This window comes from Macrotis lagotis, chromosome 5, assembly GCF_037893015.1.
Source record: "Macrotis lagotis isolate mMagLag1 chromosome 5, bilby.v1.9.chrom.fasta, whole genome shotgun sequence".
Taxonomy (NCBI): domain Eukaryota; kingdom Metazoa; phylum Chordata; class Mammalia; order Peramelemorphia; family Peramelidae; genus Macrotis; species Macrotis lagotis.
In genome coordinates this window covers 109,408,234-109,435,699 of record NC_133662.1, presented here as the reverse complement: position 1 = coordinate 109,435,699, position 27,466 = coordinate 109,408,234, and the positions used below count along the sequence as shown (strand labels likewise).

The window sequence follows — 27,466 nt, the reverse complement described above, 5'->3', positions numbered from 1 at the left end:
CTAACCAAATGAGGAATGGGATGCTTCCCCTTCAAATAAAGGCTGGATGGAGATGCTCTATTTAGGTACAGTCAGAATTAGAATGGTTTGTGATTACATAAGTCAATTCAATATTTTTAAGCAAGTACTACATTCAGAGTACCAGTTACTGATACTTGGGAGGTACAGCCTGCCCGTAAGGAACTCTTGTCTATTCTGCAGTACTACTGTTACTATTTGTTTTTATAGGTATACACATGCATCTATGTATAGTTACATATACACACATTGAAAACCAAAAAATACAAAATCAACATATGAGATGTAAGAAAAATGTTACTGTGAGATCTGAGGGAGCAATGGATAAGGAGAGCAGAAGGGAAACAAGAAAGTTATTTTTGGAAGCTGGGGAGTTTCTCTCAGGGAGAAGGGGGGTCTAGAGTAGGTGCAACAGCAGAGGGCTTTGGCCAGAGGGCCCCGTATTCTTTTTTTTTTTAGGTTTTTTTTGCAAGGCAAATGGGGTTAAGTGGCTTGCCCAAGGCCACACAGCTAGGTAATTATTAAGTGTCTGAGACTGGATTTGAACCCAGGTACTCTTGACTCCAGGGCCGGTGGTGCTCTATCCACTGTGCCACCTAAGCCACCCCAGGGCCCTGTATTCTTGAGGTACAGAGGGAAGAGGAAAAGAAAGAAAGCAAAAGACTTGAAAGACAAACCATCTAATCTGAAATCCTTCTGTTACTTTCTTCCTTCAATAGACCAGAACAAAAACTGAGATCCAAGATGGAGACCCTCCACCAATAATGGGCTGTTCTACTCTGGCAATTCTGGGGATAGGGGCTGGGGGATGGAATTGGTGGGGAGAGTACTGTGAGGTTTTTCTAGTCCTAGAAAACAAGCCAACATTTTGCACTCACAGGTGGAATACAGAACTTCTCTATCTTTGATGCACAAAACAGTAGCCCAATTTGAGCAGTGAAGACCTTTACTCTATTCTCCATATCTATTCTTAACAGACATGAGCCTAGAGAAGGTTTTACAAAGACCTACCAGTAAAGAGATAATTTTGACTGTGTGTGTGGCCCATTTGCAGTTTAAAGAAGACACTGTTGCCAGGTTTGTGGCTAATTAACTCAGTTGGTTCCATTATAGTCTTAATGTGGCAAAGGTTCCCAATTCTATTCTCAATAAGATCCGTTTGCATTACTCTGTTCCATGGACATAGACTATTGCTTAATCCCTGCAAGCCATTTTGCAAATTCTGACCCTTCACAAAGGGGTCAAATAGTGTAGCTGCAAATCCATCACCACTACCGGTAGAAACAAATGCCTTCCTAATAGTGTGTCAGTAGTGTTAGTTTTCTAAAGAAAAAAGCAAAAGATAGTATTTCTATGCTTTGAGAATGTTAAGGCAATGCCATAAAAGCACCAGAATTTCAGTAGCATACTCAGGATTCTTTTTCCTCCTATCTACTACAAACTACCAGCTAAATAAAAATACAAAACTTAATTTTAGGTATGCTGTTAAGTATAATCATGCATATTTTCCATGCATGTATATATCCTTTGAGTTTTTAAAAAATTATCCATATATCTGTATGCTGGAAAGAATTAGTAGAAACAAACTGAAGTGCTAAGGCAACAGAAAAATCAGATTTTTGCTTGCTCAGCTATTTTAGCAAATTATATATTTTAAATAAAGTCTGCATTTGCCATTTTATTAGCTGATGTTACTTTGCCCTATATTCCTAATACCTCAATTAAATAAACGTAAGATATTTTTTCTTCTTTTTTTTAAACAATAAACTTTGGAACAAATAGAGAATATTGCTGGAAGAAAAGCTTAATTTAGGAAATAAAGAAATGAAATATTACTTTCTTTAAACATATACTCAAATAGAGGGATTAGAACTATTAAGCTAACTTAACTTTTGAGGAAAAGAAGAGTCCAAGAAATAACTTGCTCCTGGCCCTCAAGTATCTTTTTTTTTTTTTTTGGATAGAGACTAAAAGTTTTTAAGTGAAGTATTAGAAATAACATTTTTCATCTGCTAAAAATGTTAAGTAATTCCTCTTCCCCTAGATATTGGATAGAAGATGGGTACACACACAGAGAGACATGTGTATCTGATGAACAGAGTACAGCTGAGGATGCAGCACTCTTGAGTTTATTTTCACTCATCATCAGCAGATATGTAATAAAAAAGGCAAAAAAGGGTCTCATAGCCAAGGAGGTGGATGAAACATAGCTGAGAGGCTGGGAAAGGGTAGTATCCTTGGGGCTGGGTAGAGAAGGGTATAGTGTCTCTCTCTGTAGCACAAGAACTCAGTAGGTTGCAAAAGAAATGCTGAATCTATTTTGGTTCCCCCCAAGCTTGGATAAACCTAATGTGATAAAATTTAATATAAATTCCAGACTCTTAGAATAGGAAGGGATCTCAGAAGCCATCCATTCCCTCCTCATCCACCTGACAAATGGCCATCCATCTTATGTGTGCAGACCTTGGGTGCAGACCCACCATAGCTTAAGGGGGTAGAAAGAGGAACAATGGGGACAAGTGGGAGAAGGGCAGAGTTCAGTGGGAGCTGCAGAGCTGCAGACCTAGGCTTTCTTAATGGAGAACTTCTTGACAATGACAGCTGCCCCAACATGGAAAGGGCAACCTCAGAAGGCAGTGGGACTTAATGGAGATCATTCAGCTTCTCAGGGATGCTATAGAGGACTGACTAGAACTGTGGTAGAACTGATTCTCTTCCAGCTCCGAGGATTTGGATAGTTGTGCTATTCTGCTACTTAAGGGCTTTAGTTTTGACAGACATGGTCAGGAACAGTGAAAGTTGTTCCTGATAATACACTGACACTGATTTCCTATGGCAGGTGTTACACCAGGGCTCTAGATTATGCTGCTATGACTTTCTAAACCTGTTGTGTCCACACAGTACCTCAACTGGTAGATATGTAATATTAACTGATTAGAAAGATGATCAAGAGGAAATTTAAGAAGGGTTCTGTAGCACAAAAAATGAAGACAGAAAGCTGAAGTGACAATTTGAGGGTTCCTACAGTTCAAACTCTATGAGAATCATTCTAACACCTAGCCTGATAATATCCAAGCTGCTTTCTATTTGTGACTTTCTGGATCATTTTCCTACACAATGCTAAGAATAGTTCTCTACAGCCCAATTTAGATCAGAATGGAACAGGACAACCTGTCCAAAGTAGAATAATATTCCAAGAAAAAAATGTATCCTTGATTTTGACTTTAAAAAGGAAAGGGAGCTATTCCCCACTACAGAGGCCTAGCTTCTTCAAGACCTAATTGGGGGGGGGGCAGCTAGGTGGCGCAGTGGATAGAGCACTGGCCTTGGAGTCAGGAGTACCTGGGTTCAAATTTAGCTTCAGACACTTAATAATTACCTAGCTGTGTGGCCTTGGGCAAGCCACTTAACCCCATTGCCTTGCCAAAAAAAAATACTAAAAGAAAAAAAAGACCTAATGGGAATCTATCTGAATCTTGATAAAATCTCCAGAACCTATTTGCCATCACTACTAATAGTCTTCTGACAAATAAGTAAACTTGCTTCTTCAAACAATTATACCACTTATAAATAAATGATCATTAAACACTTCTAGTAATGGAAAACAGGACAGGGGGAAACAAATTAGACAAGACCTAGTCATTTTGGATGAAAGTTCAGAAATGCATTCAATGGACTCTGTGTGTGTGTGTGTGTGTGTGTGTCAGCACAAAGAATACAAGGCAACCTGAGGGGAGACAGGACAGATTGTTCCAGGTGAGTCAAACTCTCACCATCATCTTGATCATCATCTCCCCTCAGACCCTGATGGATACAGCCCAGGACCCTGAACTCAAAAAGCTTTAGGAATACCATTGCTTCCAGCCCACTGTCCTCAGACATCATCTTACGAAGCAACACATATGGAGCTGTAGACTGGTCCTATGGTTATTGTTACTGAGGATACAGAAAGGAAAATCATTGCCATCAAATTTCTTGGCACTGACAAAAAATCTGACATAAGACACTGATGTGATTTTATCAGTGGAAATGATATTAAAGAAGCATCAAAATCTGCTTTGCAGCTGGGCCCTAAGCACCATAGGATTGTTCCATATGATTTACAGCTGAAACTGACCCTATGCATTGTGTCTCCCCCACTTGAACAGGAGCTCTTTGAGAGGAGGGACTGTCTTCCTTTTCTAGTTGAATCTCTGGAGTTTAGCACAGTGCTTTGCATGGAATAAGTGTTTTTATAATGGTTTATACATTCATTCATTTCTCTGTATCATATATGCATCTAAGTAATGCTGAATAAGGGGGTTCCAAGGTCCAATATATGTGACCAGCTGTCAAGAGCTTAAAGAGGCAGAGTTTATTGAACTTATGAATAGACTCAACCTATACAGAATATTAACCTATTACCCCAACTTGTTTCAAGATACAGAACCATCAAACCCTCTTCAAAAATCAATTAATATCCACAGAATAGCCACTGAATGCTTAGTACTCACTATACTAAAGGTTATGAAGGACTAGGCAAAACACAGCCTTCTACTTGTCTGTACTTTACCATTATAAAATCAAAGGCCTGCATACTTTTATTATGCACTAGTTGATCTTATTATATAATCACACCAAAGTACAAGGCACTTTCTGAAGCTATAATTAATACTGTGAATTCACAATTCTGTCCTATGAATAATTAAGGTATTTGATGATTTTCTGAGTACTAAATGGCACTTCAGTTAGGGGTATCCTTGAGTGTGTTATTCTAGCTCAAAATTCAAATAGTATTATCTGATGCAGATTTTTCTTATGATAATGATGACAGTCCTTATCCTCCTACCTGAGCAATTAAAAAGTTTAATAGTCTTTGATGTAGCTGGTTATCTGAATAATTTTCTAAACAGGAACAATTACAATTCACTTATTTGATGGTTTGTGCATTCTCTGCTATTGTTTCAAACCTTTTTTGTTTCTACAGAAATCTAATGATTAAAACTTAAAGAACTTTAAAACTCTAATGAGTCTGCAAAGAGCATTTGTTATTCTTAATTACCAATAGTATATAGCAGGTCTGAATGTAGTAGAGTTTATTTCTAAAAAAAAATAAAAACAGAGAAAAATTGATTTAAAAAAAAAAAGCTTTTTTTTTTGGCCTTTTTGCTCCTGAATGGACCTGAAAGTACAGTGTGAAGTGGGGCAGCTGTAAATTGCTGTCATTATGTCCAGAATGCCAGGAGTCAGGATTTTCTCAATGCCATACTAATCTAAAATGCATTAGCAAGAATGGGAGACTACCTCTGGCCTTGCAACAAGCTGGTTAATCTACTTCAGCTTTGGGGACAGAGCTGTCAACTTCACTCGTTTTTGTTCTTCCATCTGGTTAATGCATATTGGGCCACCATCATCTCAGCTCAAGTAGGATGCTTATTATTTCCAGCTTACTGTAGATGATCCTATTCTAAGGGTTACCCTTTTTCGGTTTCCATTATAGGTTTCTTGGAGTGATACACTGATAGCTCTTCATTTAACAAGAGTACACAGTATCTTGCTTTGTTTACACAGCAACTGACAATACCTTCTATCTTAAAAAAAAGTAGCTTTTAGCAGACAAAAAAAATGCTTTGTGGAAGTTAAGATAAACCTGTCCTTTAGAAACAAAATGAAAAGACTCTATTAATTAAAAAGGATTTGTGGGTTCTAGGTTAATGAATAAAAAAACATTTCATGCATAAAGCACCAAAATTTGGGTATTTGAAGAGCCAGGCAGTTAGCAATACATTATAGATTCCTCATTGTATGATGAGTAAGGATAAAGAATTTCAATAATCTGGAATTGCTAACATGTAGAAGAAATCATTATAATTCCATTATATTAACTGTGGGGAGCAGGGGATATATATATACATATATATATATCATATATGATATATATATTATATATATGGAGAGAGAGAGAGAGAGAGAGAGAGAGAGAGAGAGAGAGAGAGAGAGAGAGAGAGAGAGAGAGAGGATGAGGCAATGAACTTGGTTTCAGGGTTTTGGATATTACCTACACAAACTGTTGAGGTCTATTTCCTCACCTATAATATGAGAGGGCTGCCTTGATGACATCTAAGTTCCTTTACAACTCTAAATCTTTCCAAAGTCACCAGCACTGGACCCAACTGCTTTCTTATAAACAATCCATGACCATTTGTCTAGATCAGCAAGGTGGCAAAGTGGATAGAGTGCTGGGACTTGAGTCAGCAATACCTAAGTTCAAATCCAGCTTCAGATGATGTTAGTTGTATAAGCTTCCTCAAGTATAAAATGGGGATAATAAAAGCAGGAATGGTGTAAGGATCAAATGTGATAATCTCTGTAAAATCCTGAGTTCGGTATCTGGTACACAGTAGGCACCACATAAATGCTAGCAATTTTATTATGACTATTATTATTTTTATCATCTCATTCATCATCATCTTCAGTGTCTAGTACAATGTTTTTCAAATATTAAAAATAATTATCACCCAATATGATAATGGGCTAATTAATGTACTGCCTCCCTGAAGAACAATATTTACCTCTTGACAAAGACTCTCTGGATGTAATACCTTACTTCTTAATCAACAAGACTATGGACCTGGAGAAGAGACAGGCAGGCCTCTGGATGCTTCTCAGATCTCACCCTACAGCCCTCTAGTATGGAAAATGAAGATACTTTCACTTCCCTAGGAAGAGGTCTGGGTTGGGAAAACGGGGGGGCATATTTACCTTTAACACTCCAATTTACTTTTGTGCCAACAAAGCCTGAGATCTAGTAAGTTTGCCCCCTCTTCTGGTTTTCTCATAGCTTCATTTGTTTCACAATCATCTTCATCTTCATCATCATCATCTTTCTTTTTTCTCCTTCTCTTCCTCCATTTCCTTCTCTTTCTCCTTCTCCTTCTTGGTTTTGCAAGGCAATGGTGTTAAATGACTTGCCCAAAATCACACAGTTGGTAATTAATAAGTGTCTGAGGTTACATTTGAACTCGGGTCCTCCTGACTCCAGGGCTGGTGATCTATCTACTGTGCTACCTAGCTGCCCCTGTTTCACTATCTTCTAAGACCTCTGTAGGGGGAAGAACAAACAGGATTTCTTCCTCACTTTTTCCTTCTTCACAACAGCATACCTGTCTTTTAAATTTTTAAAAAGGGAGTATTTCCAGGGGCAGCTCATGTAAGGGGAGGGATATAGCTGTGAATGAAAAGATGAAAGTTCTCTGCATGACAAGGTTTTTCTTGTTTTAACACTAACTCAGGGCCTACTCCTTTTAGTTACACCTCCACTCCCCCTTATTTGGTTTGTCTATCCCCATTCTAGAACTCTTTGTGGACTTGTCTGGCCACACTATTGGCTGGCCATGCAAATATTGGCTGGCCACAATCTTCCCTCTTACATCCTAAGCTTTATCAATGGATCATAGAGTTGTAAAGGGTCTTGAAGATCTGGTCCATCCTGCACTGGAATCCAGTCTTTGCTTGAAAAATTCCAGTGATGGGAAATGCACAATGTCATGAGACAGTTGGTTCTACTTGTGCTTATCTTTATCTTTCATCATTAAGTAGTTTTTCCTTATAATCAGTTAAAATCTTCCTACCATAGTTCTACCCATGGGGCCAAGTGGAACCAAGTGAATCCCTCTTCTGTAGAAAAGACTTTAAAATATGTGAACAGTTGAATCTTCTCTTCTCAAAATTCCCAGTTCCTTCAACCAATTCTGGGATAGTTTGGAGTCCCCTAACCATCCTGGTCACTCTCCTCTGGATATGCTCCAGCTTGTCATTGACTTTCCTATATTGAGGCAGACAAAATCAAACACAGATACTCCAGATAGAAAGAAGGCAGGGTAAAATGAGACTCTAATCTCCTTAACTCTGGAAATCACAATTGTATTTAATTCAGTTCAAGATAAAATTAATGTTTTGGGCTACTACATTATAATGATTGATATTGAGCTTGCCAGCACATTAATATCCTGAGTTTCTTCATATGAACTTATTCTGGGAAATCTTAAAAGTGTATATATGTGAATTAATCCAAATTGTTGTCTAAGTATATCTTTACAATCTCATGAATGTGTGGTTTCTTTTTGACACAATTTTAGCACTTTTCTTTTATTAAAGATTTTATTTGAGTTTTACAATTATTCCCCTAATCTTACTTCCCTCCCCCACCCCCACCCCCACAGAAGGCAGTTTGTCAGTCTTTACATTGTTTCCATGGTAAACACTGATCCAAATTGAGTGTGATGAGAGAGAGAAATGATATCCTTAAGGAAGAAACATGAAGTATAAGAGATAGCAAGATCAGACAATAAGATGTCAGGGTTTTTTTTTCCTCTAAATTTAAGGTAATAGTCCTTGGTCTTTGTTCAAACTCTGCAGTTCTTTCTCTGGATACAGATGGTATTCTCCATGGCAGCCAGCCCCAAATTGCTCCCAATTGTTGCACTGATGGAATGAGCGAGTCCTTCAAGGTTGATCATCACCCCCATGTTGCTGTTTCGGGGTATAGTGTTTTTCTGGTTCTGCTCTTCTCACTCAGCATAAGTTCATGCAAATCCCTCCACGCCCTGAATTCCCATTGCTCCTGGTTTCTAATAGAACAATAGTGTTCCATAACATACATATACCACAGTTTGCTAAGCCATTCCCCAATTGAAGGGCATTTACTTGATTTCCAGTTCTTTGCCACCACAAACAGAACTGCATGAATATTTTTGTACAAGTGATGTTTTTACCCTTTTTCATCATCTCTTCAGGGTATAGACGGAGAAGTGGTATGCTGGATCAAAGGGTATGCACATTTTTTTTTTTACAAATAATGTTTTTTTATACATTAATAAAATATTTTTGTTTAAGAGTAAACAAAATACCCTCTCCCCCAAAAAAGTATAGACTCACTTGAGCGATAAAGCAAAGGGGAGAGAAAAAAATTAAAATAAAAAAATAGTAATAATTGTAGGTATGGCCAGGTGGCGCAATGGACGGAGCACCAGCCCTGGAGCCAGGAGCACCCAAGCCCATATCCAGCCCCATACACACAACAATCACCCAGCCATGTAACACGCAAGCCACCCCAACCCCACTGCCCTGCAAAAAAAAAAAAAGGAAAAAAAGACCCAAAATAAAATAAAATAGTAATAATAGTAGGGGTGGCTGGGTGGCAGACAGAGCATTGGCCCTTGAGCCAGGAGTACCGGGTCCAAATCCGGCCTCAGACACCCAACGATCACCCTGCTATGCGGCGCCAGGCAGGCCACCCAGCCCCATTTGCCCTGTACCCCCCAAAATAATAATAACAAAAATGTGCTTCAGTCTTTGTTCCAACACCAACAACTCTGTCGTGGGTGGATCACATTCTTTATGATACATCCATCACAAAAGTTACTTCCATATTTTTCTACCATTGCCATTGCTGATCACAACTCCCCCCTTTTGTACTTCTCCACTACCATGTACTACATTTTCTCTCTTCTTTCACTCTGACTCTGCTGTAGGGTTGCTGAGTGACACAGCAGACAGATCCCTGGCCCTGGGGCCAAGAGGCTCTGAGCCCCCCTCACCACCCCTTAGGCCCAGAATCCACCTGGCACCATGGTCCCGGACACACCATCCAATCCCAGCCCCTTGCAAGAAGTAAAAAAGAAAATGTGTTATATCTGACCACTCTCCCTCCATGGTCCATCCTCTCCTCCTTCATTCACATCCCCCTCTTCCCCCTGTCCCCCACTTCTTACTCCAGATGTCTATACCCCATTGAGTATATATGCTGTTTCCTCTCCTAGCTACCTCTGGTGAGAGCAAAGATTCCCTCATTCCCCCTTGCCTTCCCCCCTTCCATATCATTGTAATAGCTCATTGTAATAAAGAAAAATCTTATTATATGAAATATCTTGGCCTATTCCCCCTCTCCTTTTTCTTTCTCCCATTACATTTCCCTTTTTTCTATTGACTCCATTTTTACACCATATTTTATCTTCGAATTCAGCTTTCTCCTGTGCTTCAACCACAAAAGCTCCCTCTACCTACTCTATTAACTGAGAAGGTTCATATGAGTATTATCAGTATCATTTTTCTATGCAGGAATACATGTAGTTCATCATCATTAAGTCCCTCATATTTTCCCCTTTTCCTCCAATCTCTATGCTTCACCTGAGTCCTGTATTTGAAGATCAAACCTTCTGTTCAGCTCTGGCCATTCCAACAGGAACATTGAAATTCCCCTGGTTCACTGAAAGTGACATTCATTTTTGCTGGGTAGTTGATTCTCTGTTGTATTCCAAGCTCTTTTGCCTTCTGATATATTGTATTCCAAGCCCTACGAGCTTTTAATGTAGTTGCTGCTAAGTCCTGTGTGATCCTGACTGTAGCTCCACAATATTTGAATTGTGTCCTTCTGGCTGCTTGTAATATTTTCTCTTTGACTTGGGAGTTCTGGAACTTGGCTATAATATTCCTGGGGGTTGGTTTTTTTTTGGATCTCTTTCTTGTGGGGTATCAGTGGATTCTCTCCATTTCCATTTTGCCCTCTGCTTCTAGGATATCAGGGCAATTTTCCTGTAGTAATTCTTTGAAAATGATGTCAAGGCTCTTTTCCTGATCATGACTTTCAGGTATTTCAATAATTTTTAAATTATCTTTCCTAAATCTGTTTTCCATATCAGTTGTTTTTTCAATGAGATGTTTCACATTTTCTTCTAATTTTTCATTTTTTTGGTTTTGAAGTAATGAGTCCCGATTTCTCGTAAATTCATCCATCTCCCTCAGTTCCAATCTTTGTCTGAAGGATTTGTTCTCCTCAGAGAGTTTTTTCTCTTTTTCCATCTGGCCAATTTTGCTTTTTAAAGCATTCTTCTCCTCAATAACTTTTTGAACTGTTTTATCCATTTGACCTAAGCTGGTTTTTAGCATGCTATTTTCTTCAGCATTTTTTTGGATTTCCTTGACTAGGCTGCTGACTTCATTTTCATGTTTTTCTTGCATCTCTCTCATTTCTTTTCCCAGTTTTGCTTCTAACTCCCTTATTTGATTTTCAAAGTCTTTTTTGAGCTCTGTCATAGCCTGTGTTTCCTCATCTTCAGACTGAGTATATTGATCCTTCTTGGGATCATAGATAATTTCTCAATGGTGTTCCTCTTTTTTCTCTGCTTGCTCATTTTCCCAGCCTAAGCCTGTTTTGGGGGTGCTTCCTGAGCTTTTGGGACACTCCCACAAGGATCTCAATGTGTGAGGCTCTGTCCTCCTTCCTGGTCTGTGAATGACCATATGCGCCCCCCTCTGCTACGGGGCTGAGGTGGGGGGGGCCCTGCTGTTCTATGGGGGGGCCTAGACTGCGATCAGGATCTGAATGTGGTCAGAGCCCCAGAGTCCTGTTCCAGGGGCAGAGGACAGAGCTCGGCAATCTCTTCCCGCCCCTCCCTCAGCTCAATGGGCTCATGCCCTGGGGGCTCCTGCTTACCCACTCAACCTACTTCCATTTCCTGGATCTGGAATGCTGCTCACTGAGTGCCCTGAGGGCTGGGCTTCAGTACTTGCTGTGGCAGAGGACCCCTGCTCTTCCCCCAATTTGTGCCTGGTGCTCACTGGGGCATAGCTCAGGAAACTCCCCGCTGCAGCTCCCAGAGCTCTGGCGGGCCACCCCTCTGGTGGGCCACCCCTCCAACCCCTGGGAGCAGAGCCTTTCTGCTCTTTTCCAGGTTACCTTGAGTAGAACTGCCTCACTGGGTCCCCTCTGTGGGTTCTGTCTCTAGAAAATTTAAAGTCCTTAGTTTCAAAGATTTATGAGAGAGCACCTAAAACAGGATCTGCTCTTGTTGCCATCTTGGCTCTGCCTTCAATTCTCAATTTTAGCACTTTTGAATGAACTTTTGTAACATCGGATTCAGTTCATTCTTTCTGTCCTGATGAGATTTTTTGAATTCCTATTCTGTCACCCAAAACATTAGTTATCTTAGTTACTGTCATCTGACAATATGATTATCATGGTATTCATGCTCTCATCCAAGACATATATAAAAATTGAAAAGAATCAAAGTCACAAGGTTTGGGGCACCCCACTCCAAGTTGAGACTGATTGTCTACTGATCAATGGTCACTACTTATGTCTGGTTATTCAAAATCTAGGAGAGATACCTTATCCTTAATCCAGGTACCATGGTTAAGAAAACTCCTTCTGCTCCCCTAAATCCAAGGGAAAAAGACAGTAGGGAACTAAAAATGAGGCAAAAGCTAATTTCTTCAAATTGCAGGCTTTGACATATCATGCAAGCCCCACCTTCTTTCTTTTTGTCATATATTTTTTCTTCTAGCTAGTATACATGAAACAAATTCTACTAGCATGGTCTTATTTGGCTGGCTTCACCTTCAGTGATGAAATCACTGCTATGATTCAGATCCTCTGGTCTGCCCCACACCCAGATATACTTGGCTTACATCCTTGACTAAATATCTTTTTTTCTAATTCTGCCTTCCTTTCTGTTTTGTATTAGCTCTCCTTTGCTCAAAGATGACAGACTGCGTACAAACAGGAACACCTGTCCCAATTTTTAGTTCCCTGGCTGTAATTTACAAATTCCTATGTCATGATCATGCCTTTCGCTCATGTTTGGTTTTTTCATTATGGAAGTAGATCCCAATTTACTACATTTTGTTTTTATTACAAATAAAAAAAATACAGGGCGGCTAGGTGGCATAGTGGATAGAGGACCGGCCCTGGAGTCAGGAGCAACTGAGTTCAAATCCAAATCCAGCCTCAGACACTTAATAATTACCTAGCTGTGTGGCCTTGGGCAAGCCACTTAACCCCATTTGCCTTGGAAAAAACCTAAAAAAATTGATCACAAATAAAAAAATACCTCTGAGATACAGTAATAATCAACATATTCTCATTCAACCAGTAACTTGACATATCACAGCACCACAGCCTAAGGAACTGTGTAATGATCTATCCTTTGATTTGATAATCTTCTCTTGAAAGATTATATACTAAAGATTATATACTAAAAAAATGGAAATCTCATCAAATCAAAGTATAATCACATCTACTGTCTGTTATGTGCAAGGCAGTGACGCAGGCTCATTTCCAATCACATTTCTAGTTCAATTTAAAAGAACTACTGGTAGTAAACCTTGTGAAAGCTTGTAACACAAAAAAACCAAGTTGAAGCAAAATGAGACTCCAGAAACAACAGTGGAGTCATATGATGAAAGAGAAAATGTATCACCATCCCTATAATACATTCCTAAACAAGTGAATGACGCGTTACTAGAAAGAACTATAAAGCCACCTTCAGAGGCTATCTAGTTGAACCTGTCCCTGGTACCTGAACAAGAGACCCTCTTTCAAGCAAACCAAGCAAGTGGCTTATTCACGCTATGCCTGAACACTCTCAGGAAGACTCAAGTAGTGAGAATTCTAATTATGAAAAACTTTTCCCTTATATCAAACCTAAACCTGCCTCTTCCCACTTCCGTCTGGTGCATCTAGTCCTGTTCTATGGGAAAAATGGCAGCTGTGTGACTTGAGGTCACTTTATCTCTGTGCCCCAGACCATTTTCTTTAAGTTATCAGTATTGATACTGGGGTTTTCCAGTGTAGAAGTTCTCTATACCCATGAAATCACAGTTCTGGACAAAAAACAAAACAAAAAAATCCCACACTGTGGATTGAACTTGTAGGTCACTAATCATTCCAGATCTTTTTTGTTTGTTTGTTTTCAAATGAACTGCAATCTGGCCAGGAATCCCCATGTGTGAAGTTGATTTTTAAGCCTGTCTGCAGGTGAGTCCCCAAACAATTTCATCTTATTTGGCCACTATCCAGCCTGCTGAGATCTGTTCAGAAATGAATTCTGTCATTTAGTATGTAATGTGTCATCTCTGCTACCTTTGTGCCACCTACAGACTGATTAGTAGGTCAGTTCTGCCTAAAAGTTAAGAGCACAGGGGCCAAGCAGATTTCTGAAGCTCTCCTAAACTGACACTAACATTAATGACCATTTTTGGTTCTGGGCATTCAACCATGTTTGAATCTAGAGGCACTACTATCTAGCCCATCTCTCTCCACTTTCACCACAAAACCGCATGGGGGATATCAGATCCCTTGCTCAAATCTAGGACAGCTATCTCTACAGAATTCTCTTAGCTATCATTCTAACACCCTACATAAAAAAGGAAATTAAGTTTTTTTCCTGGCATGAACTAGTCTTTACAAAGTCATTCTGGCTCCTTGTGATTAGTGCTTCCTTTTCCAGATGTTCATAAACTATTCCTGTAATAATATGTTCTAAAATTTTGCCAAGGAATTGCTGTCCAACTCCCTGAGTTCTGTTTTGCAGACTCTACTCTCTTCTCTTTTGTGAAAACATGTTGTTCTACAGTACAGCAGAGGTATCTTCACTCTCCACGAGCTTTCAAGGATCACAAGGATCAGTCCCTTTCTGTCCCTGAAATTATCAGTCCTTTTTCCCCTTTTCTAACTGATTCCCTACTTACCTTGGATATCAATTCCATATTGGTCATTATTGTTCTGTTCTCTCCAGCTCAAAAATAATTCTTCTTGGCAGAGGACAATAGAAGCAAAAAAAAGTTTTGTCTTTTCTGGTGGAAATGACCACTTTCTCTATTTGTGCAGGAATACTGTTCCTTCTTTTCCCTAAAAATCTCTTTTTTTGTTACCCTTTGTTTTCCTGGACAAGTCTAGTCCATTTTGTGCTTCATTATGCCCAACACTTATTTTAAGGGACCAGGACACAATTTATAACTATGCTCTCTTTCCAACCTTGATTTCTGTCTTCAATCTGTGTCTTTAAAAAATAAGCAAGTTAAGGTAGCTGAATAGACAAAGTCTAATAAATGAAGACATATTCCTGTCCTCACAGAGTTTATACAAAAGGATGGACTTAGAGGAACAGAGAACCCAAAATGCAAAAAATTTTCAGCAAATACTCAACACATACTTTGTTTTTTCTTTAAGGATTATATGTTAAAAAATTATTAAGCTAGCATCTTAATTATTTATATACATACATACACACAATCCTTTCCCAGAAGTGCTAGAGTGTATAATTTTGTCTTATTTCTCTACAAAGAACTACTTTGATAGTAACTAGATATTGACCTGAAGTCTTTATTAAGAATTCTACAAACTGGGGAAAGCTAGGTGGCACAGTGGATAGAGCACTGGCCCTGGAGTCAGGATGACCTGACTTTAAATCCAGCCTCAGACACTTATTAATTGCCTAGCAAGTCACTTAACTCCATTGCCTTAAATAAACAATAAAAAAAGAATTCTACAAACTAAAGAAAACTAAAAGAAGTAAATGTTCCACTTCCCACTTTTACTATTCTTTAATTTCTTAGAGGGATCATCATCATCATCATCATCATCATCATCATCATCATCATCATCATCATCATCATCACTGAGTTTATTTGGTGCAGTTTGCTAATAATAAAAAAAAAGTATTTTCCAAAGGAAAGGGAATTTTTCTTCATTTTCAAACAAATATAAGCTTAAAATGGAGCTCATGCTTCTAAAATGATGTTATGATCCCTGTCTCTTTAGATTATTAAAATAAACTGTAACGAGTGATAAATATTTGTACTGAAACTGGTTGGTTCCATTTTAGCTTTTTTTTAATTTTTGCTTAGCATCATTTTTTTGTTATGGGAAAATGACATATATACTCACAGTAAGCATAAAGTGATAAGTTACCACTTTTTTTCTGTCCAGATACTAAAATAAAAGTCTGAATAATAAAAATATTTGTTTAGCTTCCATAAACTACATTTATTAGCTATCTTGAAAATAAGGTCAGCAGAGGGCGCCATTTGCTACCTGTAGATAAGAAGAAAGCTATGCCTAAAACAGAGCTTTTGAGTCAAAAGAAATAAAAGTTTATAGAAATGGAATGAAGTCAGATTCTATGTATTTAGATCTTAATTCAGGTCTTATAGATACCTTGTGAAATAGATTAGCAATCACAGCCAAGGTCAGAAATTAAAATGTATCAAGTTAAAAGGAAAGTTGATAGAAGTCACTTCAGAATTATAAATTATTGCTATTTAATGCTTATTATTTTAATTTTTTAGACTCACTATAACATATTTAGGACTTCCCCTCCCCCCAGGTCCCTCCCCCAACATTTCTTTGGATTTGGGCATTTGTGAAGTTCATTTAATATGGAAAGATAATACTAATCATAATAATTTCATTTCCATGAAATGTTTAAGTTCATAAATTATTTTTGTTATAATTGTGTGAAGATCATAATGAAGTAAGAATATTATTATTTTCATACTAAAGATAAGGAACCAAAGCTCATAAAGGTAAAGGGACAAACCCAAGGTCAGGAAGTAAGTGTTAAAGCCAGGTCATGAATTCAGGTATGTAGATTTTATTATACCATATTATTATTATACATATCAGTACCATTTCCCCCCAATTCTCCTATGCTCCCAGAAAAGGCACTGAAGTGTTCTGAATTAGATGTAAATTTAAATTCTGAAATTTTAAAAGTACACTAGAAAATAGGTCATAGGATCTATAGTGAATAGGGCCTACAACCTAGTGAACAAGACCTACAACCAAACTACTTTCAATTTTTTTCTTTTAGTTTATTTTGTTATAACATCTTTGGTGATGCTATTTGGCTAATGAGTATGAACTGCTGCCATCCCTGAAGAACTGAAATTGAACATTACCTAAAGGGCAAGGGAAAGGAATATGGTAGACTCAGAAGTGATGAACACATTGCTAAAGAAAAGGCATGTAGGAGAACTTTGTAAGCAGCGATCCCAAACTTGTAGTCCACAAACTCCCAGCACACTAGACCAGATTTAAATGTAATTGGGAAGGTTTAATAAAAATAAATAAAAATGTATTACAACATAGATAATGTTAATGTGTGATTTGTGAGTTTGACACCATTGTTATAAAGGATGTCATCAGGAAAATATTTGACTAGAAAAAATGAGCTTCTCAAGAAGCAACTGATACATTTATTCAGATATAAGGCTGGGTAAAGGTCATGGCTATCTGGAAGTCCTGCTTTCAGTCAAATACTACAGAAGGTAACTAGTCCAGTCATTTTTTAATTTTTTAACCAATCATGGCTCAATGCATAAGAGACAAGAAAGCAAATGCTTTCTTTTCTAAAATACTTTTGGCCAGATATGCTGATATTGATGGGAAAATGACCTTTCTTTGCTCCTCAGAAAAAGGATAATTTGACCAATATTTTCCAAACTGTTTTCAAAATTAGTTTGCTACATGTTCAAGTTTTTTGAAATATACAGGTTGTATGAGTCACTTCAATCTCTTAGTGCTCTTGGCAAATAAAGTCTCCTAAGATTATAAATTTCAGAGAAGGTACTGACCTGCACTGGTAGAGGGAACAAATCACAGTCTAGTTATTATCCCTATCCTATTTTCTTAGTATTATGAATTATAACATTTCCTATCTGTGAGATGAGATGTTTGTTGAGGTTGTGCTATTTACCTGACTTGCACAAACATTCCCATATATTTATGACAAAAAATTGTTTCATTTACATTTTTTAAAAATTGTGCCTATATCTCTAAATAGTCAGATATCTATCTCTATATAGAGCTCTATTATTGTTATTGAGTTGCTTCAGTTATATCCAACTCCTTGTGACCCCTTTGGAGTTTTCTTGGAAAAGAAATATAGAAATGATATAGTCTGACATTTTCTTCTCCAGCTCATTTTACTGATGAGGAAACAGAGGCAAACAGAGTTAAGTAATTTGCCCAGGGTTACACAGCCAGTAAGTGTCTCAGACTGGATCTGAATTCCAGTCCTCCTGAATCCAGTGTCAGCACTCTAACTACTGTGTCATCCAGCTGCCCCAGCTTCTTCTCCTCTTCTTCACTAAACTCTTTGAGAAAGCTGTAGACTTGTGTATCTATTTCCTTTCCTCTCACTTGATTCTAAGCCTTCTGCAATCAGACTTCTGATTTCATCCAAATGAAACTGCTCTCTCCAAAGTCAGCAATGATCTGCTAATTGCTGAATCTAATGCTCCCCCCCCCCCCCATTCTCTGTTGTCTTTGATACTGCTTGTCACACTTCTCTTGAACACTCTTTCCCCTCCAGGTTTTTGTGAAACTTGCTTTCTCCTGGTTCTCCTCTTTTTCTGCCTGTCCTTTCTCATGTCTCTTTGATTGGTCTTTATCCAAGTCATACTCACCAAACTTGTAACTCTTCGAAGTTCTCTTCTATTCTCCCTTTAATACTCTCTTTCTTGGTGATCTCAACTGTTACCTGGATTATATATCTATGCAGATGATTCCAAGATCTTTGAATACAGTCCTAACCTCCCTTTTCCTGAACTTCAGTCTCATATCATCAGTTGCCTTTTGGACATCTTAAACTGATTGTACCATAGAGATCTTAGACTTAACATATCTAAAACAGAAGTCATTATCTTTATCCTAAAACTTTCTTTCTTTCAAATTTTCCCATTACTGTTGAGGGCACCACTATCCTCCCAATCAGCAAGGATTACAATCTTTATATCATTATCCTCAATTCCTCTCTCACATCCACTCTTCAGATTCAATCTGTTGCCATACTTTTATTTCTGCTTTACTTTCCTTCTCTCCATTTATACAAATGTGAATCTGGTACAGGCCTTCACCTTATGCTTGGATTATTGTGATAACCCTTCCAGTCTATCCTCCACTCAACTGCTGGAATGATTTTCCTGATGTGCAGATCTGATCATGTCACCTTTCTCTTTGGCCTCCCTCCCCAGCCTCTCAATAAACTCTAGGTGGAGATGGGACATGTCTCCCTATTCACTCCAAGATCAAATATAAAATCATCTATTTGGATTATAAAACCCTTCATAACCTAGCCTCTCCCCATCTTTCTAGTAGTCTTAGGCTTTAATCCTTCCTCCATGTCCTCTGTGAACCAGTAACTCTGTCTTCCACTTGGTCTTCTTATCACAGTGTTCCTACCTCTGGAATGCTCTGTCTCCTTGCCCCTCCAGCTTGGCTTCCTTCCTTCAAGATGTCTTTCTCAGTTTCCCTTATTGCTGGGACCATCCATATTGGTTTGCATGCTGTCTCCCCCAGCAGTGTGTGAACTCCTTGGAGGCAAAGTCTGTGTTTTTTCTTTTTCTTTTTTTAGACCTGAGCACTTATCTCAAAGTCTGGCATATAGAGAACACTTAACATATATGCTTATTGACTATCTTATTAAATTTGAAATCAGAGATTTTGAGTATTCCTTTCCTAAAACAGGTTTGGGCTTAATTGATACTTAAATATTTCTTAAGTGTCTACTATTGGCTTGGCACCGTGTTAGGCATGGAGGCATAGAATGAATAAGACAATATTTTCAAGCTGACATTCTTCTGGGAGATGCAATGTGTAGAAATTAATATTACAGAATAAATATAAGTGGAACAAAGGATAGGCAGGAGAGGTTTTATGTATAAGTTGGGCTTGAAGTCCAGAATGCACCTGGAAGAAGAGAGGGGATTCTCTGAGAAGTGTTTAAAGAGGGGTACACTCCAGGGAGCAGCCAATCCAAAAGCTTAGAGTTGAGAGATAATGTGATGTGTGAAGAACAGAACTTGGGGGGTGTCTAGGTGTCACAGTGGATAGAGCACGAGCCCTAGAGTCAGGTTCAAATCTGGCCTCAGACAATATTTACCTAGCTGTGTGGCCTTGGGCAAGCCACTTAACCCCACTGACTTGCAAAAACTAAAAAAAGCAGAGCACAGAAAGGAGGGGAGTGTGTACTGTCCTGTATATATAGGTTGGGGTCATGTTGTAAAGGTCTTTAAAAGTCAAACAAAAGTCCAAGAAATTTTATCCTAGAGGCAACTGGGAGCTATAATAGTTTAATGAGTGGGGAAGTGAAATAATCAGAACTGCACTTAATTGTTTTGGCTATCTGGAGAATGGATTAGATAGTCTAAGCAACAAACAGATCAGGAGAGCCTAAACCAATAGAGAAGTCAGATGCTAGAGTGGTGGAGACAGAAATGGTATAAATTGATAACCAAAGGGATATGTGCAGTGAAGGACAATGAGGCATGAGGGCCAAAGATTCAGTTTCAAACTTGGGAGACTGAAAAAATGGTGATACCTTTAACAGAAAGAGCTAAGTTTGAAACAGGTGAGTTTTAGGGGAAAGAGAATGAGGTCTGTTTGGGACATGATGAGTTTGAGATGCCTATGGGCCACAGCTTGGAACCCATTTCAGCTTTGGATTTGTTAGCATAGGAGACTCACTTCTTAGTTTCCTTATTCACTAAACTATTAAAAAACCTGCTGGAGGCTGCAAGGGTCTAGATCATATGGAAATCTGAGTAAGATAGGCTTGTAGCTTTTAAACTCTTGGGACTCAGTTAACCCAATGTACTACACCCAGCTTGGGTAGCTGGAGCCCTTTCCTGCTCTTTGCTCTTCTCATGTTCTTCCCCAACTCACAAGCACCTGTTGTTTTATAACATGACTGGTTGACAGGTCAGGATCCCACATGTCCTGTGATTATATTTTGCCCCTAAGGAGACCTTGAAACATGAAGGAAACACCAGATTTTTAGACAAACCAGGTGTTTTCATTGTGTTTAATGTGAATTACTTCTTAAGATTTAATCATTACTCCATCAAGGAAACTATTATCCAGTTCCATTGATAACTGACATCAAGTTTCTGATCTGAGTCATTTTTTAAAGGGAATTTCTTGGAAGTCACTATTTTGAATTACATGGGGATATCATGAAGAAACAATTGTAAAATTAGAGATATAGATACATAGATGTATCTAGTAGTTTCCTGAAAAGTTAGAGAGTGCCCTATAGAAAACTCTGTGCAAATAATTTACTTCAGTTCAGATACCAGAAACATTTCCCATTATGAATTGATACCCTGGCATTCTTTGTTAACTATTGGTGTGCTTTCTCATTTCCTTCCTGTCATTGTTTGATCACTTTATCTGTATCCCCAGTGCCTAGCAAACATTAGACCTTTAATAAATGTTTGTTGACTGATCCTCTCTAATCCAGCCTTCCTAGTGTTCTTGACAATTACAAAGTGTTCCACTAGTAAGTAGAATTATGTTTGGCAATGACAGAGAAAAACACTTTATATAAAACTTTATTCCTGTACTCATAAAACTTCTGATTGATCAGGTAGATGAGATCCATAAGAAATGGCCTAAGCCTCAGCTTCCCAGAGTTAAGCACATGTTCAGGGATCCTGCAGAACTATCAATAGATTCCTCTATTAGAAAACTACAGGACTGAAAAGATCCTTAGACTTCCTTTGGTGGCACTCATTGCTATGAATGCACAGGGAGAAGTTAGGTCATTCATATTCTAATAGGTGTGACTACTTTGGCCAAATAAGAGAGATCAACATTTCTCTTCCTTTTCTCCTCTGTCACTCTCAATAGATAATATGTGTGTGCATGACTCTATGAGTGCAATTATGTTGGTGAATTTTAACCTATGGTTTCATCAGTCTGCAGCACTCCAGATGTGGAAAATTCTCATTCACCAATTCAGAACAGCAACTGATATATTATAAATAAAAAACAAACAAATGTATATAGGTATATTATATGTGCACACACACATATATGTGTGTGTATGTCCTTATTATGTATGTATATGTGTAACATATATAAAACCTAGAATCCCTCGAGGCAGCATACTGGAGTGGTTAGGGAGCTAGCCATGGTATCATGTTCAGGTCCTCCCTTTGACACATTAGTGACTGACCAAGGACAAATCACTTACCCACTCTGCAGTGTTCCGGACAATTCTCTAAGACTCTAAGTGATACCAGTTGATGATCTGAATTGGTGATATAAACTCCTGCATCTAGAGTTTCACATACACCTGAAATCATGTCTAGAGTCCCAAACCTAGAATTATGTATTTACACACATATGCTCATATACATATATGCACACATATACATACATTTATAGATATATTTGTATGTTTATATGCCTATATATGTATTTGTACACACATACATTCATATTAGAATCAAATAATTATAGAACTAGGAGTAAACTTAGAAGTCTTTTGTAAACTGAGGCCTACATAAATAATTGATCTGGCTTAAGTCACACAATTAGTTCGTGGCACTACCAAGACTAAAACCCAGCTCTCTTGACTCTCAGCTCATTGATTTTTCTATTACACTGATATTCACTGTAAATAGCAATAATGTGCTGGGTACAGCAGCAGCCCCAATCAGTGAGTTTCACTTTACCAATTAAGAAACATTTTTTAATACTTGTCCATGTCACAGGGATTTAAAGAATAATGAATTTGGAGTTCATATAATTTGTAGTATAAAACCAGATAATTTGAAGCCTTGGAAACATAGTTAATGGGTTCCAATTCAGCTAGGGGGCATGATGGATAGAATGTTGGGCTTGGAGGTAGGAAGACCTGAGTTTAAATCTGTTTCCAAAACCTTACTAGTTGTATGAGCCTGGGCAAGTACTTCTCCTGTTTGCCTCAATTTCCTCATCTATAGAATAGGTATAGAAATAGCACTTACCTCTCAGGAATATTGGGAGGATTAAATGAGATAATAACTGTAACATGCTTAGCACTGTGAATTCCATATAGTCAACATTATATAAATGTTAGCTAGTATTATTAGCTGATTATTCTTACAATGTTAAAAGTAGAAAGTAGAAAAGTAACCACATAAAAATTGATAGCACTTTTATCACCTGTTGCTCAAATTTTATACATGACTGGCACTTGTCATTACTTTGAAGACAAAATGACAAACTGCTCTTACAGAGTCATTTGGGAGTATGTTAGCAGCTATAAAAGCAGTTTTTAGCAGGTTGTTATTTCTCAACTAGGAAAATGAAAGTAAAGTCATCAAATCTTCAGAATCTTTAAGAACTTAAATTTTCATCCTTATCATAGGAAGCCTTATGGCTTGTAAATCTTGATGCAATCAGTCTCTCAAAGTCCCTCAGACTTAGTCAGAAGTGATTCAAAGAATCTCCTTAATTATAACTATTGAAAATAAAGCTATAATTTATTCCTTTAAATCCAACACATTTATTAAGTGCCTCCCATGTACAAGGTAGTGAGTTAGGTAGAATATTAAGTACATTGTTGACTCAGATTGAGCTCGTAGGCCACAAGACCCCTAGATCTTCTTCACATGGACAGATGTTTAGCTAGTTAGAGCTCCCCTACCTTAGACTTGTGAAACTGATTTTTTTAACTCAATTTTAATACTCTGCAATATCACTAAGTTTTATCTTCCCTTCTTCGTCACATAATGTGTTACCAATCTCTCATTTACAAACTGAGTAAGCATGTAATCTAAGTCATGTTATAACAGCACAGCTCCCTGAAGGTATTCCTCTTAGAGACCCCCCTCCAAGCTGACATGGAGTCACTAAGAAGTAGTTTATGAGTCTGATTATTTATTACTTAACCCACATCTTCATAAGGGTAAAACAGGAGACTTTATCATATGCTCCTTTGAGCTAGCACCTCTTTAGGAAGCCATGAAAGCTGTGATCTAGCTTGGTGGAAAGCTAAATCATCAAGGTTAATGCTTTAACAGAAGGATGAGGAGTCACATGAGTCTAGAAGAAGAATCAAGAGTTTTACTAGCCAATATGTTTACTGCCCTGTCCAGGGAAGAATTTCCTGCATCTTCTTTAGGAAAAATTTTTATCCCTAGAAAGGAAAAAAGGGAATTCATCAAGCTGAAGGGAAATACCAAGAAAAGTATTCAGTTCCCTTCAATATGACTTTGTGCTCTCCAAGCAAATTTGAGCTCCTATGTTGGCTTCTCCCTAGGAAAGGGGTGCTCCAAGGAAATGATCAAACCTGGGTCCTGAGCTGTGGATATCATCCATAGTAAATGGACAGTTCATAGCCATTCCCCTAAGAGATGTTATGAATTGTAAAGTAACTAGGGAATCAGTATTCTCCAAAGAAGATTACAATTTTACAGGGTGAAATTGGCCAATTCAATGTCTAATTCCCATAAGGTCTACCTTCTTTTATGTGCTATGAGCTCTGACAGTTGCTTAGTCTATTCTTTTTTAAACTGTTAATTCAATTTGGCTGACCCCTGGGCAATTTTTGTGACCACTAGATAGCTACTCCAAACACTGGTTAAACTATTTGCACAGAACGATGGATTTTCAAAATCTGAAGGAACCCCAAAACCCAATCTCTTATGTCACCAAGACTCATAATTAAGAGGCTTGACCCAAATCACAGAACTGGAACCACAATCTAGACTCTCTTTCTCGACCATCAGGGACTGACAACTGTGACCAAATTCAGAGGCATGTACTGAGGTGCACATGCTTAGAAAGAACCCATACTGTCTCCATTGGGGGAGAGACTCAGAAAGAGGACAGGTAAGGAGCCTGGCAGGAACAATAGTATACTCAATGCATCTGGTTCATCCCTTAGGTAAAGGAACCAAAAAGCCAAGTTTGGTCCACTTGGGAAGGGAGGTGAAATAAGGATATTATGGCAAGATCACCAAGGGATAGAGAGGGGAAATATGAGTTACCTTAGCTGGTACAAATTGGCAGGGAGTCAGAAGATCTAAATAATTGTTTAATTTATCTTTCATGTCCCTGAATAAGAACAAGTGTCAAGATCACTTGTGGACACCCCAAGGTTATCACAACAAAGACAGGTATTGGAAAAACCCCAAAGCCCTAATACCATAAGTTTATCACTCACAATTCTTCCCCGGCCTTTCTGCCTAAATCAGGGGTTTCTTAACCTGTTTTTAAGTCATGGATCCCTCCAGCAGTCAGGTGAAGTCTATGGATTCCTTCCTGGAATGATGTTTTTAAATAACTGGAGGAAATTCTAAATTATAGTTAGAGGCTAGGGAAAATTCAGGAATAACTTTTTTTCCCATCCAAGTTTCCAGACATCCTGAAGTCTTAGAATCACTGACCATGTTACACACTTTGTTCAATACCATCGTTACAAGCCAGTCTGATCTATGATGCCCCAGTAACCATTCTGTTCAGCTATTGCTACACTTTCATCTGTTGGATCTCAATGTATCTTCAGAGGCAAGACTCAGAGATTCAAGAGATTTAAGAGGAATATTTTCCTCATCTGTTGATGATTAAGAAGAGAAAAGTAAGAAACTATTTTTTTCTGACTAAGCCTTATATCCTAATGAGATTCAACTACAGGATCTATAATCATCTTTTTTTTAATTAAAATTTTTACCATCCATTTGAATTTTTATTGATTCCAATTTTTATTTTGAATTCTTTACATTAAAAATAAACATAAGTTAAATAAAATTGTGACATATTACATATTAGTGGAGTGAGAGGATTATATGAGTTTTTGTGATACTGAAGTTTGCTTTTATGTATTTGCTAAACTTTTTGGACACAAAAATGATTTGTATACATCATTAATCTATCTCCTAGGGGAAAAAAATTAGCTAAAAAAGAGGATTTTTTTAACATCTGAAAAAGTAGAAAGTCAATAGTTTCTAATATTCTGTCATCCATACTTTCAATTACTATGTTAAATACTGAGTTGCTGCTATAGGAACAGCTAATTCCAAGAAGAGAATAACCAGAGCCCCCATCTACACCCAGTTTCCAGAGCAAAAGTATACAAATTATTTAATTTTAATAAGCTCCTAATTTTTAAATTTAAGTGAATAGCCAAAGTACATCATCAGACAATGTGATCCTTACATATTTTATGCATATTATCACAAAGTTCTGATTGGTCAATGATGAAAGGGAAAATAAAAATTTATATGTGTTCTGATACTGGCAAAAATATATACTTTGTAAAACATAGAGCTGAAGAATATCTACAGGTTTCTAGGCCAAGTCAAGTAGCAAAATCTGAATATCATTCAGTTACAAATACAAATTGAAATTTTTAATTTTAAAGATTTAATTATTTAGTTTCAAGATTAGAAAAGTATGAGGTTTTAGAATAAACTAAACTACAAAGGAGGAACAAAGCTAATGTGGTAGTAATCCGATTCATTTATTCTCATTTCCCCTCCTCCCCCTAAGAACAAAAAAGGGGGAGTAATTGAATTTGATGGAGAACTTCAAATCCTACTCATTTAAAATTGTGACAAATAGTGCTCTTGGGGGAGGTTATTCTATGCCCAGGTCCAGAATATTTCTTTAGCTGATTAGGGAATAATGACTAACTCAAGTTCTTAGGCCTCAATTATATAAATAAAATATCTTATAAAAAGGAAATCATGGCTCATCACTGGACTAATGAATCACATATTCTCTTAGACAAGAATCACTACCTGACTAATGAGACTTTCTCTACCTTATTACAGGGAGATTCTATCAGCTTTCACTCTCCCCAGTTTTTTTTTTTAATGGTAGCAGAAGGAGCTTCATCTTCTAGATATAAACTCACTTGTTTACAGTTTATTTCATGAATGAAGCCATCAGTCAATAGCTAAACAAAGGCTCTGGTAGTTTTCCCCAGGAGCATAAGACTATTCAGGGATTCAGTGTGTTTTTTCAAGGAGAGGTCTCAAGAGCCAGAATGGCACATCTGATTAATGGAAATGCAAAATTATGTAACCATCGTGTCTGAGGACCTGAAAAGCTTGATACCTTCTTCATTCTGCAATTAAAACATGGGAGAGTGGAGGCTATGGGTCTTCAAGTTCATGGTAGCAAATTGTTTACGTTGCCCTGGCTTACTAGTTCTGTAACAGCACCTGTGGAGTAAATTGTGCTGTATGGCTCAAAAGTCACCTCATTTATAGAAGGTAAAAAGAGAATAAATCAGAGCAGATTAAAGAAATTCTTTATAAAATAATTAACAGGTGTGAACTAAGGCTTTCCCTCCTCTTCCATGGAAGAATTATTCCTTTATGATTACCTAACAGCAAACTTCTGTTTGGTATGGTTGGTTCAAATCTATTTAAAGGTTACATACAATTTCAAGTATGTAATTCTCAACTTTAAACAAATAAGGCCACTGAACTTCTACTGTGTATATGGGGTAGTTTACAAAGTAAAAGCCTGAGCACTTGCCCATGAGAAACACGGGGGGGGCGGCGGCTTAGTTAACTGATGCAGATATGTGGTGCAGTGGATAGAATGGGTGGGCCTGGAGTCAGGACGATTTGAGTTCAGATCCAGCCTCATACTTACTACTAAATTGCTGTCTGCCTCAATTTCCTCATCTGTAATATGGGTGTAAATAATAGCACCTATCTCCCAGGCTTGTTGTGAGGATTAAATGAGATAACAATTATAAAATGCTTAACACACTACCTGGTGCAATATAAGCACCAGATAAAAAAGTTAGCTATTATTATTGCTATTGCTATTATTTAATAATAGTTTAATAATAATAATTAATAATAAGTAACCTGTCACAATTCAGTGAAATGGGGGCAG

General features: G+C 37.8%; 1 protein-coding gene across 4 annotated transcripts in view; it reads right to left on the bottom strand.

Moving 5' to 3' along the window:
- Positions 1-27,466, bottom strand: part of AFG1L (AFG1 like ATPase) — a 221,398-nt gene that overhangs the window by 12,689 nt on the left and 181,243 nt on the right. The window lies entirely within an intron of this gene.